The sequence below is a fragment of the Clupea harengus genome, chromosome 9, assembly GCF_900700415.2.
Source record: "Clupea harengus chromosome 9, Ch_v2.0.2, whole genome shotgun sequence".
In the NCBI taxonomy this organism is placed as follows: domain Eukaryota; kingdom Metazoa; phylum Chordata; class Actinopteri; order Clupeiformes; family Clupeidae; genus Clupea; species Clupea harengus.
Window position 1 is genome coordinate 25,083,402 of NC_045160.1, and position 14,026 is coordinate 25,097,427.

Here is a 14,026-nt window from a genome sequence, read left to right on the forward strand (position 1 = left end):
ATTAAGCTTGGCCAAGGCCTGCCGAGCAATTACTGCAATACAGTATTACTGAGCCATGACCTTTGTTAATAACACGACTTGGTGGGAACCTTGATGCTAAGCTTGACTGGCTATATTTGGACCCTCCAGAGAACAGCATGAAAACAAAATATTAATGAACAGGGCAGCTGAACTCCACTTCATTTAGAGCAAGCATTATATTCTGAAGGCGTAGAATGATAAATGACCTATTTAGAAACATATTCTTGTATTTAACATCACAGTGTCTGGACCTCGCTCCACCTCGCTCCACACAAATCACCGTCCAACAAAAGATGAATCCATTTCTCTAAATTAATTTAATTCAATCGTAATTCATTTGTTTGTAACTGTATTGTATATTGTTTACTGCCATTGTTTATTTTTAATTTGGAATGAATCTCTATAGCAGGTGGGTCCAAAGCTGTGATAAAATGTTGGACATGAATACAGTCTGTTGTTTGTTTGCTAGAATGTTTTTTTTCTCCATCATGGTAATGTACACCGCTCGTCACCAAATATTAAGTAATGTCTTACCTTTATCTCTCTAATTTTCTTTCTGTCGGCTCCTTTCCTTATCAAGCTCATCCCCTCCCACACACACACACACACACACACTAATACAAAGCAAGGGAATTCAATTTACCTCCTAGATAGCAGCATCCTGTGGAAACTGATCTGGCCCGAATCCGCACCGGATCGGGGCCATTTCCGCCCCAGCCTCCGCTGTCTTCTGCTGCTTCATTGGTCAGTTCTCCATCCACCGGACACATTTCCCTCCCACTGTGAGCTCTAGTGTGTTCGGCGTCTCTGGCTCTTGACACTGCAGAGCCCCCGTGCTCACTCCTCTCAGCATCAACTCCTCTGCGATTCGTAATCATCAATCAATCGCTCCTCGCACCGCAGAGATGGATGTCTGTTGGTGTACCGTCTCTTTCATCGCCTCATGACGCCATTTTGTGCGGCTTGATCTCTCTTTCTTCCTCCCTCTATGTCTCTCGCTTTCCCTCTCGCTATTCTTTTATCCCCTTCCTCACCTCCCCTTGGGGAGATAAGGCCCTCTCTGTCTTTCCAGACGGAGCCTTTGATACTAGAGGACACTTCCAGAGCAACCAGTGGAGGCCCCGGTGTAAAGTCCAACAAGAGCAGACTGCAGGGTGCTGGGGAGGTTGTGCACTTCTGACAATGTTGTGTCTGTGTAGTTCGCCCCTGCTGTTCCTGTGAGAATGTTAATGTTCGATTCTGTGTTTAATGTTCCATTTCAGAATGTATTTGTGTCTCCCGGCTTGTATTCCTGTTAGCATGTGTTTCTGTGTGCATGAGACTCCATGAGATATGTGTAATTGACTGGTGTGTAGTTCCTCGGATGTTGACGTATTTGTCCACCCCTCCCTGATGTGAGATGTAAAGATTAGACCCTCCCCCCCCAGCGACTCTACCCATCTGGATCAATCTGACTGAATGAATGTTGTGTTCATCAATAAACGGCAAGACACCAAAGAACAGCCTGTTTCCTTTAATACAAGAGCAGCTATACTTCTCACCTGAGCTAGGCAAGACTGGATAGACAAGACCAGCTATACTTCTCACCTGAGCTAGGCAAGGCTGGAGAGCAACTGGTAGCGTTCCTTTACTACAAGACCAGCTATACTTCTCACCTGAGCTAGGCAAAACTGGGGAGCAACTGGTAGCGGAGCTTACTTAATGGAATCGATGTGCCAGCCATCTTTACTCTGAATCAGAAAAAAACTAAATGAAAAGCTAAAACACGGCCCCTCCTTTGAAACCCTTAACAAAGTTATCTTTGGTGCAGTGTGCCAGATTTGTTTTTCTTTTCTGATCCATTTGTTGTCTTTTCTGAGCACCTGCCAGGACTGGATGTGCTAAGTTTTTCAATTTTCTCTGCACTGGGACTTGACAGTGATGTAGCTATCTGTATACTTCAGAGTTGACAACAGCTGTCATGATAGTAGCCCATAACGGCATCACAACGCTGGTGTATGTATGTAGCATGTATGTTGACTGACATGACATGTCTTCAAGTGAGGTGATAAACTTCCATAATGTTTTGACACTTGAGAAAGACGTTTTCAGAGTTACACCACACTTTTCTTATTGCCTCTGCCAAGGAGGTTATGGATTTGGGTGAGTGAGTGAGAAAGGGTCAAAAGCAAGTGAATGAATGAATGAGTGAGTGAGAGTGAGCAAGTGAGTGAGTGAGTGAGTGTTTGAATGAGAAATTGAGTGAGTGAGCGAGTGAGAGAACAACTGAATGAGTGAGTGAGTGAGTGAGAGAGTGAGTGAGTGATAGAGTGAGTGAGTGAGAGAGCAAGTGAGTGAGTGAGTGAGTGTGAGAAATAGAACAAGTGAGTGAGTGAGCGAGTGAGTGAGAGAGCAAGTGAGTGAGTGAGTGAGTGAGAAATGGAACAAGTGAGTGAGTGAGCGAGTGAGTGAGAGAGCAAGTGAGTGAGTGAGTGAGTGAGAAATGGAACAAGTGAGTGAGTGAGCGAGTGAGTGAGAGAGCAAGTGAGTGAGTGAGTGAGTAAGTGAGTGACTAAATGAGTGACCGAGTGAGAGGGCAAGTGAGTGAGTGAGTGAGAGGGTGAATGAGAGTGAGAGAGTGAGTGAGTGAGTGAGTGAGTGAGTGAGCGAGTGAGTGAGCGAGTGAGTGAGTGAGTGAGTGAGTGAGCAAGTGAGTGAGAGAGAGCAAGCGTTTTGTTTTTGGTCTGAGTAGTTTGTTTGTCTTATTGTTTGCCTGTCAGATGGATGACGTGAAATATAACAGGCCGATTTTCATGAAACTTCTGCATGGACCGGTGGAACATGGGCAAAGGAAGAACCAATTACATTTTGGAGCAGATCCACATCGCGGGCGTCTCCAGGAATTTAGCTTCACTTTCTTCAACATCATGAGAGAAGGCATATTGGCCTTGGCAGAGAGGTCTACGATCCACATCACGGAGAGAAGGCATATCGGCCTTTGCAGAGGTCTACGATCTCGGAGCGCCGTTCTAGTTTCCCCCGTAAATTATAATTTCGCAGCTGACCCCAGAACAGATCCAATCCTGAGATGGACGTGGACGTCCACCTGATCAGAACCGAATCAAAACCAGATCCAGTGCAGCGTCAGAGGCTCTGAAGATCCTCTGAACAGTCAGTGGCGGTTCTAGACAATTTTTACTAGGGGGGCCAAGGAGGGGCCAGTGTTTAACCAGAGGGGCACATTTTTGTAACCAATATTTAGGTAGTCATATATAATAATATATAGTAATAATATAATAATTATAATAATAATATTATAATATTATTGTTTTTTACAGGCCTCCGTGTAGAACCGCCACTGTGAACAGTGCACAGCATATAAACGTTCCATAATGTATGAATCCTTCAACATATCCACTTCACACACATAGAATATACTGGAGTGGTAATGATGCCGTTTGATGACTGCGAAAAGGTGTGGGAGTTGTAGACAGCAGTTTATGCCTCTCAGGTTACTGCATTGCTTCATATACCTGAGTGCTAAAAGAGTTTGAGTGAAGTAGTCATCAAACATGGATGTCATACGTATGTGTATTGAAAGAATAAATCAATTTCAATTTATCCAATTTATCCAATTTATCCATCACTCATGTGTGATAGACTGAACACAGAGGAAACTCTGATCACGCACACTGACACACTGACACACACACACACACACACACACACACAACACACACACACACACACACACACTGACGCATATACACATAGACACACACACACATACACATACAACACACAGATACACATACACACACACACACACACACACATACACACACACACAGACACACACACACACACATTCCATACACACAAACATAATACACCAAACCACAGCCACTCTTACAGATTCTCTCAGAGAGCGGCTTACTGTGCAACAGATATGCGGCACAGATTAGTCCCGGGTTCTGGCTCAAATCCACTCGAGGTTCTGCTTCAGCTCTGGGGCGGTGCCGTGACCGGGTGCTCGCAGAACATTTCTCCATTATGAACTGAGTGTTTGTGTGTCGGAGGACGGGGGAAGCCATCGCGCCGCCTCCGAGGCGAGACTCACTCTCCAGGAAAATGTGGCCATTGTGCTGAGCTGAGCAGTCATCCTTAAAATGAGATCAAGACGAAGAGACGAGCTGCGAGAAGAGAGAGACAGTGGCCCATGTCTTCTGTCTGTCTGTCTGTCTGTCTGTCTCAGAAGAGATCTGATACACTCCGACAGGGCATTCCAGCTGCCCACGCAGACATATTTCACTCGCCTATGGGCAATTGAGAAACATTTTCCTCTACTCCAAATAAGGCATATGTGTACTTCTCATTCTTGTGTATGCTTTTTTAAATTGATGCACATTGATGCTTTGACAAGATGAAGCTAAAACACCATGTGCTACATAGCTAGAGATTCTATAAGGGAGGAGACAAACCACTGAGGGAAAGATACATCGGGTTTGAATGGGGCGAGTTCGCAACACGAAAGATGGCAATCAGTCACTGCAAGTCCTGCCTTGTATTAGAAAGAGCAAATCGCATTATCCAGAAAAGGCATACGGTAAATATTGTTTCACCTTTCCTGAACATTCTGTTCATTTCCACCAGTACTATAGCAATAGCCACACAGCAAAATATGTTGTTTTAGCCTTATTTTAGTGACTATTGAAACTTTGTTTATGCCATTTGTTTTCGGATTTAAACAGTGATTCAAGCGGTGTGCCTTTATGGTCTTTTTGACCGTTCAATGTGGAGTTATGATTCTCTTGTTTGTCCGAAAGAGCTGCCCAAGATGGTCGAGTGGCGACTCGCCTATGAGGACTTTGACAAACATTGTACCATGAGCTACAGAACTCACCCATCCAAATCATAGCTGACTGAGACAGAACTGGCCAGATCTGTGCCAAGCTCATCTGCTGCTGTTGAGTTAATGTGATCGCCCGTTTCAGAGTTGCCAACTTTCAAGGCGGACTCGGCGTGAGAATCGGTGAGATTGACAAAGATTAACCAAAACTGGTGTATTTTTTTGTCGTGACTTACATTGAAGTCAAGGGATCTTATTATTTTCATGCTGGAGTGAGACAGGACATAAAGGTCACCCTAACATTTATAACACTGCGATTATATGCAAGGAGTAGAGTATGAGGTTACAATGATTGCCTTGTCGTATAATACAGCACAAAATCTGAACTAATAAATCCATTTAGCCTTTAGAGAGGTCAGATTGCATGCAAGTGAATTTGCTTTAAGCCATGTGCCTGACTGCATGTGCACATTCACAAGTGGCTAAATGTCTGCAATCCAGTTTCCACCATGCCAGGTGTTTGGATTTGATTGGTCTTTAGCTGTACAATATATCATTGGTAATATTCTGCAGTAAACACATTTGAATGTTATGAGAAATGGAAACTTTCGCGCAAGATCTTCCCAGGAACACTCTTATGGTACGTCATTCATTCATTCATTACTCCTGATCAATAACCTGTCCCATTAGTGCCGACATTTTGATGACACCCCCCCCCCCCCTACCACCACCAATTTGGTCCCTGTCAGGATGTCCAGGGGGTAAGCTCCGCCCCTGCCGTCTCGCTCCGGCAGGATTTGCGAGGGTCTTGATGCCCCAAGACCTGGATGGAGGACGGGTTCTACGCGTCAAATACTTTATAAACGTTTCTACTGAATTATTATCTTCAACTTGTAAAATCCCATTGCAGATTGACATTGTTTAATCTTTCTGATACTATAACTATATCTCAGGTTACAGTCCCACAGTCTGAGGCCAACACCCACGTTGATTTATTTATTTGTTTCGTTATGTATCTATTGTGAAATAACACCACGTCTTCTCAAAGCCACTACATTATCTAGCCGTGCGCAAGACAAATGTTCATCACACGATAGAAACTAAAGGGCGTAAACAACACAGACACATTCTAGTGGATTCTAATGGTGCAGATAGGTGCATGTGCGTGAGATTCTGCATGAGAAACTATGGCAAGCCAATTCACATGACGCCCTCAGTTCAGTAGCGCCAACAGCGGTCGCTCGCTTGCACAGTATGCTTCCTCAGTACAGGACCGTGTCGACGGGATGAAGTTCCGAGAGGACCTTGGCTCTGGGATACACCTCTGAGGAATGTGGATCTTCCAAGTGTATTTTAGTAACTAAACGGCATGGATATGTATTTTACTCGGTTTCCAGACACAGTTAAGTCGTCGTTGAATACCCGGAGTCGGAGCGCTTGAGCGGATTCACCTGGAGAAGATTCGGTGTCTGTGAACGTGAACACTCTCGGGGTCTGAAATTTCTTTGTAGATCTTTTGCTGTCAGTCAACAGTATTTTTTTATTTGAGTGCCAGTCCTTTCGGTGGCTTTGGAAGAAGTCGGGGAATCCTGGCGATTGATCTTGGGCTCTTTTCACCGTTGGAGTTGGTACCTACAGCGTTTCGGGGCGCATTTTCCCCCAATACTACCGTTTTTAATTTTTGACTGTCCGTCGCAGAAGTCGTCGACATCCCAGCCAAACGCCCAACATTAAAAGCGATTCGTCTGAAGAAAGGTAATCAAACATTTATATTTTTGTTTTCTGTTGCTTATGCATTTTACTTTACCTCGAGTTTACGAAAACTACACAGAGCGCGCTTTTCAATGATATTTCAAGCACCCAGCTTTTCGGCAAGCTTTGATTTGGTGATAAATGATTTGCCCTCTGCCAGAATAGGTAAGACATCAGCTATCAGCAAATGAAGAGGTGCAAGAGTAAAGGTGTTTGGGTGCACACCGTAATGCTGACTAATAGTCAGCAATGCACCATGAAGATTTGCCACGGAACTTGAAATGGCTGATTAACATATATCGACAGACCTTTGAATTTATCTACCTTAACTGTGACCAGAGAAAACATATTGTCCCCTCTTTCTTAGCGTTTTACTATACTCCAAGTTCCCTTGCCTTGATGGGTGATGGAGATATGATGGTTGGTAGGCTTGTGATTATTACCTATACACAGTATTCCCCCCCCACTTTAAAGATATACTCCTGACTTCAAATATTTTTAGTTAAGTTTACAAGAGTGTTTCATATGTCTGTCTTTTTTTGTACCTTATTCCAGTTAGGCTACACTGTACCCTTTTGTCGTGGCTAAAAAGATTAACCCTTCTCGACAGGCAGGGCAAAACGTAGTCAGTTACATGTAATCGATATTTTCCACATTGTGCACTTTCAGAGGTCCATACAAATAATTATTTTGTTTATTATATACGTACACGGGATTATGCGGTGTCTTATGAATTGCTGTGAATCTTGATATCCATGTTAGGATTTGAGTTTCCACGGTAAGATGAAAAATAATGAAAGGCTTTGAAAGTGCTGAGATAAGGTTGCTGTGGTGGTTTCGCTCGGTTTATGGCAGGGTGGATTTTGGGAGCGATAAAGCACCTGCCTCCGTCTCCTCTCTGCCATGAATTCGGTGCTGAAAATTCTGAATGTCAAGCTGCAGTGCTGGAAATGTCTTATTCCTGACCGCAGGTAGGGGGCTGTGCTGGGTTCTCGGTGGCATATGAGCTTCGAGGCGCACCGCTCCTGGTGAGCCGTAAAACAAAAAGACCATGTGTCGCCAAAGGGGCGCAGGTGGCAGTTTTGGCAAGGAGTGTCAGACGCTGTGTCCAACTGTTTACGACACAGAAGCACATTTTCTGGATAATATGGCGTTTTGAAAAATATGCTATATATTGCGTTCCAGCCTTTTCTTGTCTTCCCGTTAGTGCGTATTGTATGTTTTCCAGTGATGGCGAATGTGACATGACAGTCACAGCTGATAAGATGCGCGTCTTCAAAATGTCCTGTAATTGCCGCCTTCCGGCACTGCCTGGCGCGTTCTCACTCTGCGCCATCTCTCGAGATGCTCAGCTGTCTCCGAGCTGCACGGGTTCAATGTGATGGATGGATAGATAGTCGACCCCTTTCCTTATCACTCGCTTCGTGACAGGGCCGGGCAAACAGACAGAGAATGACAGTCGCACCCCGCCCAGTCTTATCACGTTGACTCCTGCAGTATGTGCCCTACGTGCAAAGGATCAGCTGCTGTGGTACCAGTGCCTTTTTAAGTAAAATGACACATGGCAAAACCATCTGCTCGAAGCATTCACAATTTACTGTAACTGTGAGAACAACCTCAGTTGGATTTAATGGCTTTGTACATAGAAGAGTCATAGCTTACATGCCTTTTCCCCTTAAGTCGAGTGATAATGCATGGAACTCTGCATTGTTGGATCCTGACATAAAGTTGGGTTTACAATAGAGGCGTGAGATCAGGCTTAATCCCAACCCATATAGAAGTAATAATTCAGCAGAATGCAGACATGTACACATTTGCAATGCCTTTATCCAGCTGTCTAAGATGATAAGCCTTGAATAAATACCAGCAGCAAAGGTGTAACATTTTCCATTTCTTTTTAAAGAATTCAACCATCTATTCTGATATGCTTGGAAGGGTAGCAGGTAAAATTAAACTTCATAGGGTATATCTTCAGAGCCACAAGACTGCTGGAGGGTTTACATGCTAAATGTGAGAGGCTTTCTCTGATTCCCCTTTACTGTAAGCACAAAGCTGCCGCTACCACTGTGGGTTGAGCACACTGGAGCCAGTGGGATGAACGGCCTTGTCTCCGATATAGATTCTGAAAGAGAGAGTAAGAGGCTTAAACTGTTGTGCCATTCTGTCTTTCAGGAATCTGTCAGTCCTGACCAATCACAGTGCTGAAATGTAGCCTCATTATGAGCCTCTCGGAGCATTATTGGTGTTTACCTCTCTCACCCTTCTCCTTTGTCTGTAAAAACACTGAGGTTACCAAGGCAACATGATGCAGATTCGATTTTTTTTAGTTTTCTCAGCTTTTGTGTTGTTATTTTATTAAGGTTTACAGGTTTGGACAAGAGTTCTATTAACTTGAATCTTACTGTTCACCAAATGAAACAAAAAATGTGGTGCTTACAGCAGCTAACTGCACAGCAAATTAGGTGCTTACAGCAGCTGGTAGTCCCAGGCAGTCTCTTATCCAAGTACTAACCAAGCCTAAGACTGCGTAGCTCCCAAGATCAGGCCTTCTTAGAGTCATGTGGCCGTAAGCGATGAAAGGTTAACGAGTCATCTTCATCAATCACCTGAGACACGATGGGACTTAAAGACACAGTTTTGCGATTTGGTTTTGGTTCTGCGGAAGTTTGTTGATATTTGAGCGCAACAGCCAATCAAATTGCACCCCTCACTTCCATGCTGCTGAAGCAACGTGTTGATTGGCTGGAATTGTTAATGACACAGTCCGAGCCACTATGTCTGATGTTCATTTTATCGGAGCCAGGAATGTGTACCTACAACAGAGATTTTTTGAGCGCACTGACTGAGTGGACAGCTAGAGCACTGTCAGGAGTGGTTCACTGAATCGGACAAAAAGGGTATGAGATTTACAGACTGCACCTTTAACTACTAATCTCAAATCTACAGGGTTTCTGCCGTAGTTGCAACTCAAAAACCCTAGAAAATACTTGTTAGGGCAATTCACTTCCTTATTACTCCCTAATCAGCTGACCTTGGAACACGCATGGCCCTAATAGGGCTTAGATTTGACAGATTAGTTCCATATTAGAGTTAAAGAGGACCTCTTATGCTTTTTTTCAAAGTTAATTATTTTAGTTTTGGGTTCGACTAGGATAGATTTACCTTCCTCAGTGATCCAAAAACTACTACTGTCCTCCTTCTGTCCGAAGTGCTTTGTTTAAGCCCTCCCCGCCCCGAAACACACACACATACACACACACGCGCGCCCAATGAGACTAGTGTGCTCTGATTGGTCAGCTAGGCGACATCGTGTACCAGAGGAAAAGGGCTGTAATTCCAACGAGGCGTTTCAGGCAGCTGAGAAAAGGGCTTTCTGTAGGAGAGAGTTACTCTGTCTGCCGTGTACTTTGGGCTTTTGTACCTTTGCAGGCAAAATAGCTCTGCAACACATCAAAGAAAAGGGAAAACCCAGAGAAGCACAATAGGTGCGCTTTATGTTGAAGTCCGCTTTCCTGGCATATCTTTAACCTCCGAAACAGACATTTTAAAACAAAAAATTGATTTTAATCTGTAAGAATGAAAAATACTGCAGCTACTCAGACTGCTAAAAATACCACTCAGATCATTAAAGGCCCATCTAGTACAGTAGTACAGAAATACCATTCAGCTTCATTAAAGGCCCATCCAGTATAATAGTATAGACATACCATTCAGCTTCATTAAAGGCCCATCCAGTACAGTAGTATAGAAATACCATTCAGCTTCATTAAAGGCCCATCCAGTATAGTAGTATAGAAATTGTTATAACTGGCAGTAATTCAAAGGCCTCTTTGTAGCAGCACTGCGTCCCACGAGCCCATCCAGAAATGGACATTTTCATACTTATGGAAATAGTGAGGCTATCATCCTGGAAACAGCATGCTGTAAGCGAGCTTCAGTACCCACTGCCTGTTGAATTATTTTTTTGACGGCATGCTCAACGTGTCATTCCAGCACACACAGAGCAAATAGTGTCTTTATCAGGTCCACACTCACACACACACACACACGCGCGCACACACGCACACGCACACGCACACACCACACACACACACACACACACACACACACATCTACACACACACACGCGCACACACACACACACACACCTACACACACACACACACACACGCACAGTCGGCATAAGCAGATATACCCCACAGATAAATGTCCGCTCGGCTGTACCAGCATGCCGACACGCTTGCCTTCTCCCTAGGCTGATTTGCCGGTGCACTTCTCCAGCGTGTTTAAATGCTACTGGATGACCTTTCCACAGAGTATGTCATATTTAATAAACCCAGGTGTGCGACGGACTGCCTCCGTGTGTGCTGGCCTCCACTCAATCAATTGGATAGAGAGCAGACTCTCCTCAGTCTACCTAGTGCTTTCACTCTGAGTGGTGGGGGGGGGCTGGGGATTTATCAGTAAGTAAAAGTCTCTGTGGAGGGTGATAGGGTGTGGGTGTGTGTGTGTGTGTGGGGGGGGGGGTGTAGAAGGTGTGTTGTGTGTCTGTGTGTGTGTGTGTGTGTGTGTGTGGGGGGGGGTTATTAATGAGAGCCAATGATGATGGGATCTGTAATTACCTTGCTGTAAGACCATCGTCACGGCCCAGCTGCTCTCACTCTCCTGTAATTGCACCCCTATCACTGACTGGCACAATCTCTCTCTGTTTCTCTCTCTCTCTCTCTCTCTCTCTCTCTCCCTCTCCCTCTCTCACCATGTTTGTCTCTCTCCCTCTCCATCTCTCTCTCTCTCTGTATCTCTCTCTCTCTCTCTCCCTCTCTCACCATGTTTGTCTCTCTCCCTCTCCATCTCTCTCTCTCTCTGTATCTCTCTCTCTCCCTCCCTCTCTCCCTCTCCCTCTCACTCTGTCTGTCTCTCGCTCTCCCTCTCCATCTCTCTCTCTCTCTGTATCTCTCTCTCTCTCTCTCTCCCTCCCTCTCTCCCTCTCCCTCTCACTCTGTCTGTCTCTCGCTCTCCCTCTGTCTGTCCCTCTCCCTCTCCCTCTCTGTCTCTCTCCCTCTCCCTCTCCCTCTCCCCCTCTCTCTCTCTCCCTCCCTCTCTCTGTCTGTCTCTCTCACTGTGTCTCTCTCCCTCTCATCTCTCTCTCTCTGTCTGTCTCTCTCCCTCTCCCTCTGTCTGTATATCTCCCTCTCCCGCTCTCTCTCTTTCTTTCTCTCTCCCTCTCTCTGTCTCTCTCTTTCTCTGTCTCTTTAACTCACCAAGCAAATCCCGACACCTGCCACCCCTCCTCCTCTCGCCCCAACCCCCTCCCCACCTCCGCCAATCTCTCAACACTAACTCTCATCCCCCTAACCACTTGCACACTTAGCTCTTGGCTGTTTCAAACGAGTACTCCACTGTATACCTCTGGCAATGGGGCCGGAATCAGAAACCATGTAATTTTCCAATTGATCCCCATCAAGTCCAATTAGTGATGTGTGTGTGTGTGTGTGCCGGTCTATTTGTGTCTGTGTGTGTGTGTGTGTGTGTATGTATCTGTGCCAGTGTATGTGTGAGTGTGTGTTTGTGTGTGAGAGTGTGTTTGTGTGTTTGTATATGTTAGTATGTGTATGTGTCTGTGTGTGTGATAGTCTGTGTGTGTGATAGTCTGTGTGTGTTTGTGTGTGTGTGTGTATGTATGTTGCACTGGTGGGGGCAGAGGATGGAAGGCTCAAATGCAATGGCGTGTCGATGCACGGCTCGAACACATTTTACACCTGAGGAAAATCAATGGCCGTGAGCAATAGCATGGGGCTCTATCTTAACGCAGTGTCTGTAAGAGAGCTCAAATATACTATGCCTGGGTGTATGTGGCATGGCTGTTGCTTATCTCTATCTCTCTTTCCAGGCATCTATCTATCTCTCTATCTCTCTATCTATCTATCTATCTATCTCTCTATCTATCTCTCTATCTATCTCTCTATCTATCTATCTATCTCTCTATCTACCTATCTGTCTGTCTGTCTATCTATATATCTAGCTATCTATCTGTCCACCTATCTATCTATTTATCTCTCTATCTCTCTATCTACCTATCTGTCTGTATGTTTGTCTATCTATCTATCTATCTATCTATCTCTCTATCTATCTATCTGTCTGTCTATCTATCTATATATCTAGCTATCTATCTGTCCACCTATCTATCTATTTATCTATCTATCTCTCTATCTACCTATCTGTCTGTATGTTTGTCTATCTATCTATATATCTAGCTATCTATCTGTCCACCTACCTATCTATCTATCTATCTATATGTCTATCTATGTATCTATCTATGTATCTATCTATCTATCTACCTATCTGTCTGTCTGCCTATCTATCTGTCTGTATTTCTCTCTTTACGAATCTATGTCTGTCTGAAAGCCTGTGCTGTAAACAGTTCTGCTGTTGAGTTCAGCGGGCTGGCACCCTGGCTGTTTTAATGAATGCCGTGTTTAGACTGAGATCAATTGGCAGTTAAATTGAGAGGCCTGAGCCTTGCTCTAGCTGAGTTACATTAACCCTTAAAGGTCTATTTCCCACCGGTGTGGATTCTTGTTATCAATATGCCTTTATAGCTCTGTGAGTTTTTGTCCTAAAGTCATGAAAAGAACACCCCCAGAAACATTGAATCTTCTATATATATGCCACTTGTGCATCAATGTTTTTAGTTAGAGGAAATATACAAAAACATCAAGGCATGTCAGACTACCTAAAAAAGTCTAACAGGCCTCAGACCTTTAGGAGTAAAAGGCAGGGACTCCTGCAGATAAGGCTGCCCATCACACATCACAATGACGCATGAAGTCTTTCATCAAGGTGTGTGTCTACCTCAGAGTTAAAGGCTGTGTATGTGTGAAGGTGCGTTGTGTTATAGCCATATGCTCACGTACGTGCTGTGAACACTCAGTGTGGTGGCCTGCATGGGGGGACAGGAAGTGGCGGTATCTGGTCATTGTGCCACGTCGATTTTGATTGACTTGATTCTCCAGGGCAGGTCGTTTCTTGCCCTTGAAAAGGAGAGCTGTATTGACTGTCTGCTTAGTATAAGAATTGCATCCTTTACTTGTATTTGTAGTCTGTAGGGGGATAGTACTTTCATCTGGGTGGTCACGCTGGGCCAAAGGCATAGATAAGACATTGTGTCAGTAGCCCCATGACTAGAAAGTAATTACTGTCTTCGTGATTGTTGCTCTCTTTTCAAGAAAGAACCCTAGACGTGTCCCTGTGAGGGTCATACTTGGTTAGCATGTGAAAAGCTCAATGTGCAGTTGAAGCCTAAGTGTCAAACAGCTCCCCATTATTCATCTAGTAGTAATAGCCTACCTTTTCAGCACCTCTCACTCCAGGCGAACAGCCTGAGGGGTTTTATGGCGGTCATAAAGACTGACTTGGTTAAAGGAA

The 14,026-nt window shown here is 44.5% G+C and overlaps 1 protein-coding gene across 2 annotated transcripts in view; it reads left to right on the plus strand.

Annotated features, from left to right (window-relative positions):
- The first annotated feature begins 5,654 nt into the window (after nt 1–5,654).
- zgc:172282 (leucine-rich repeat and fibronectin type III domain-containing protein 1-like protein) overlaps nt 5,655–14,026 on the plus strand; it is a 120,089-nt gene continuing 111,717 nt past the window's right edge. For both annotated transcript variants that reach the window (XR_006152587.1, XM_031573953.2), the window contains exon 1: nt 5,655–6,604. The gene's annotated coding sequence lies outside the window, so the exon portion shown is untranslated. The remainder of the gene's footprint in view (nt 6,605–14,026) is intronic.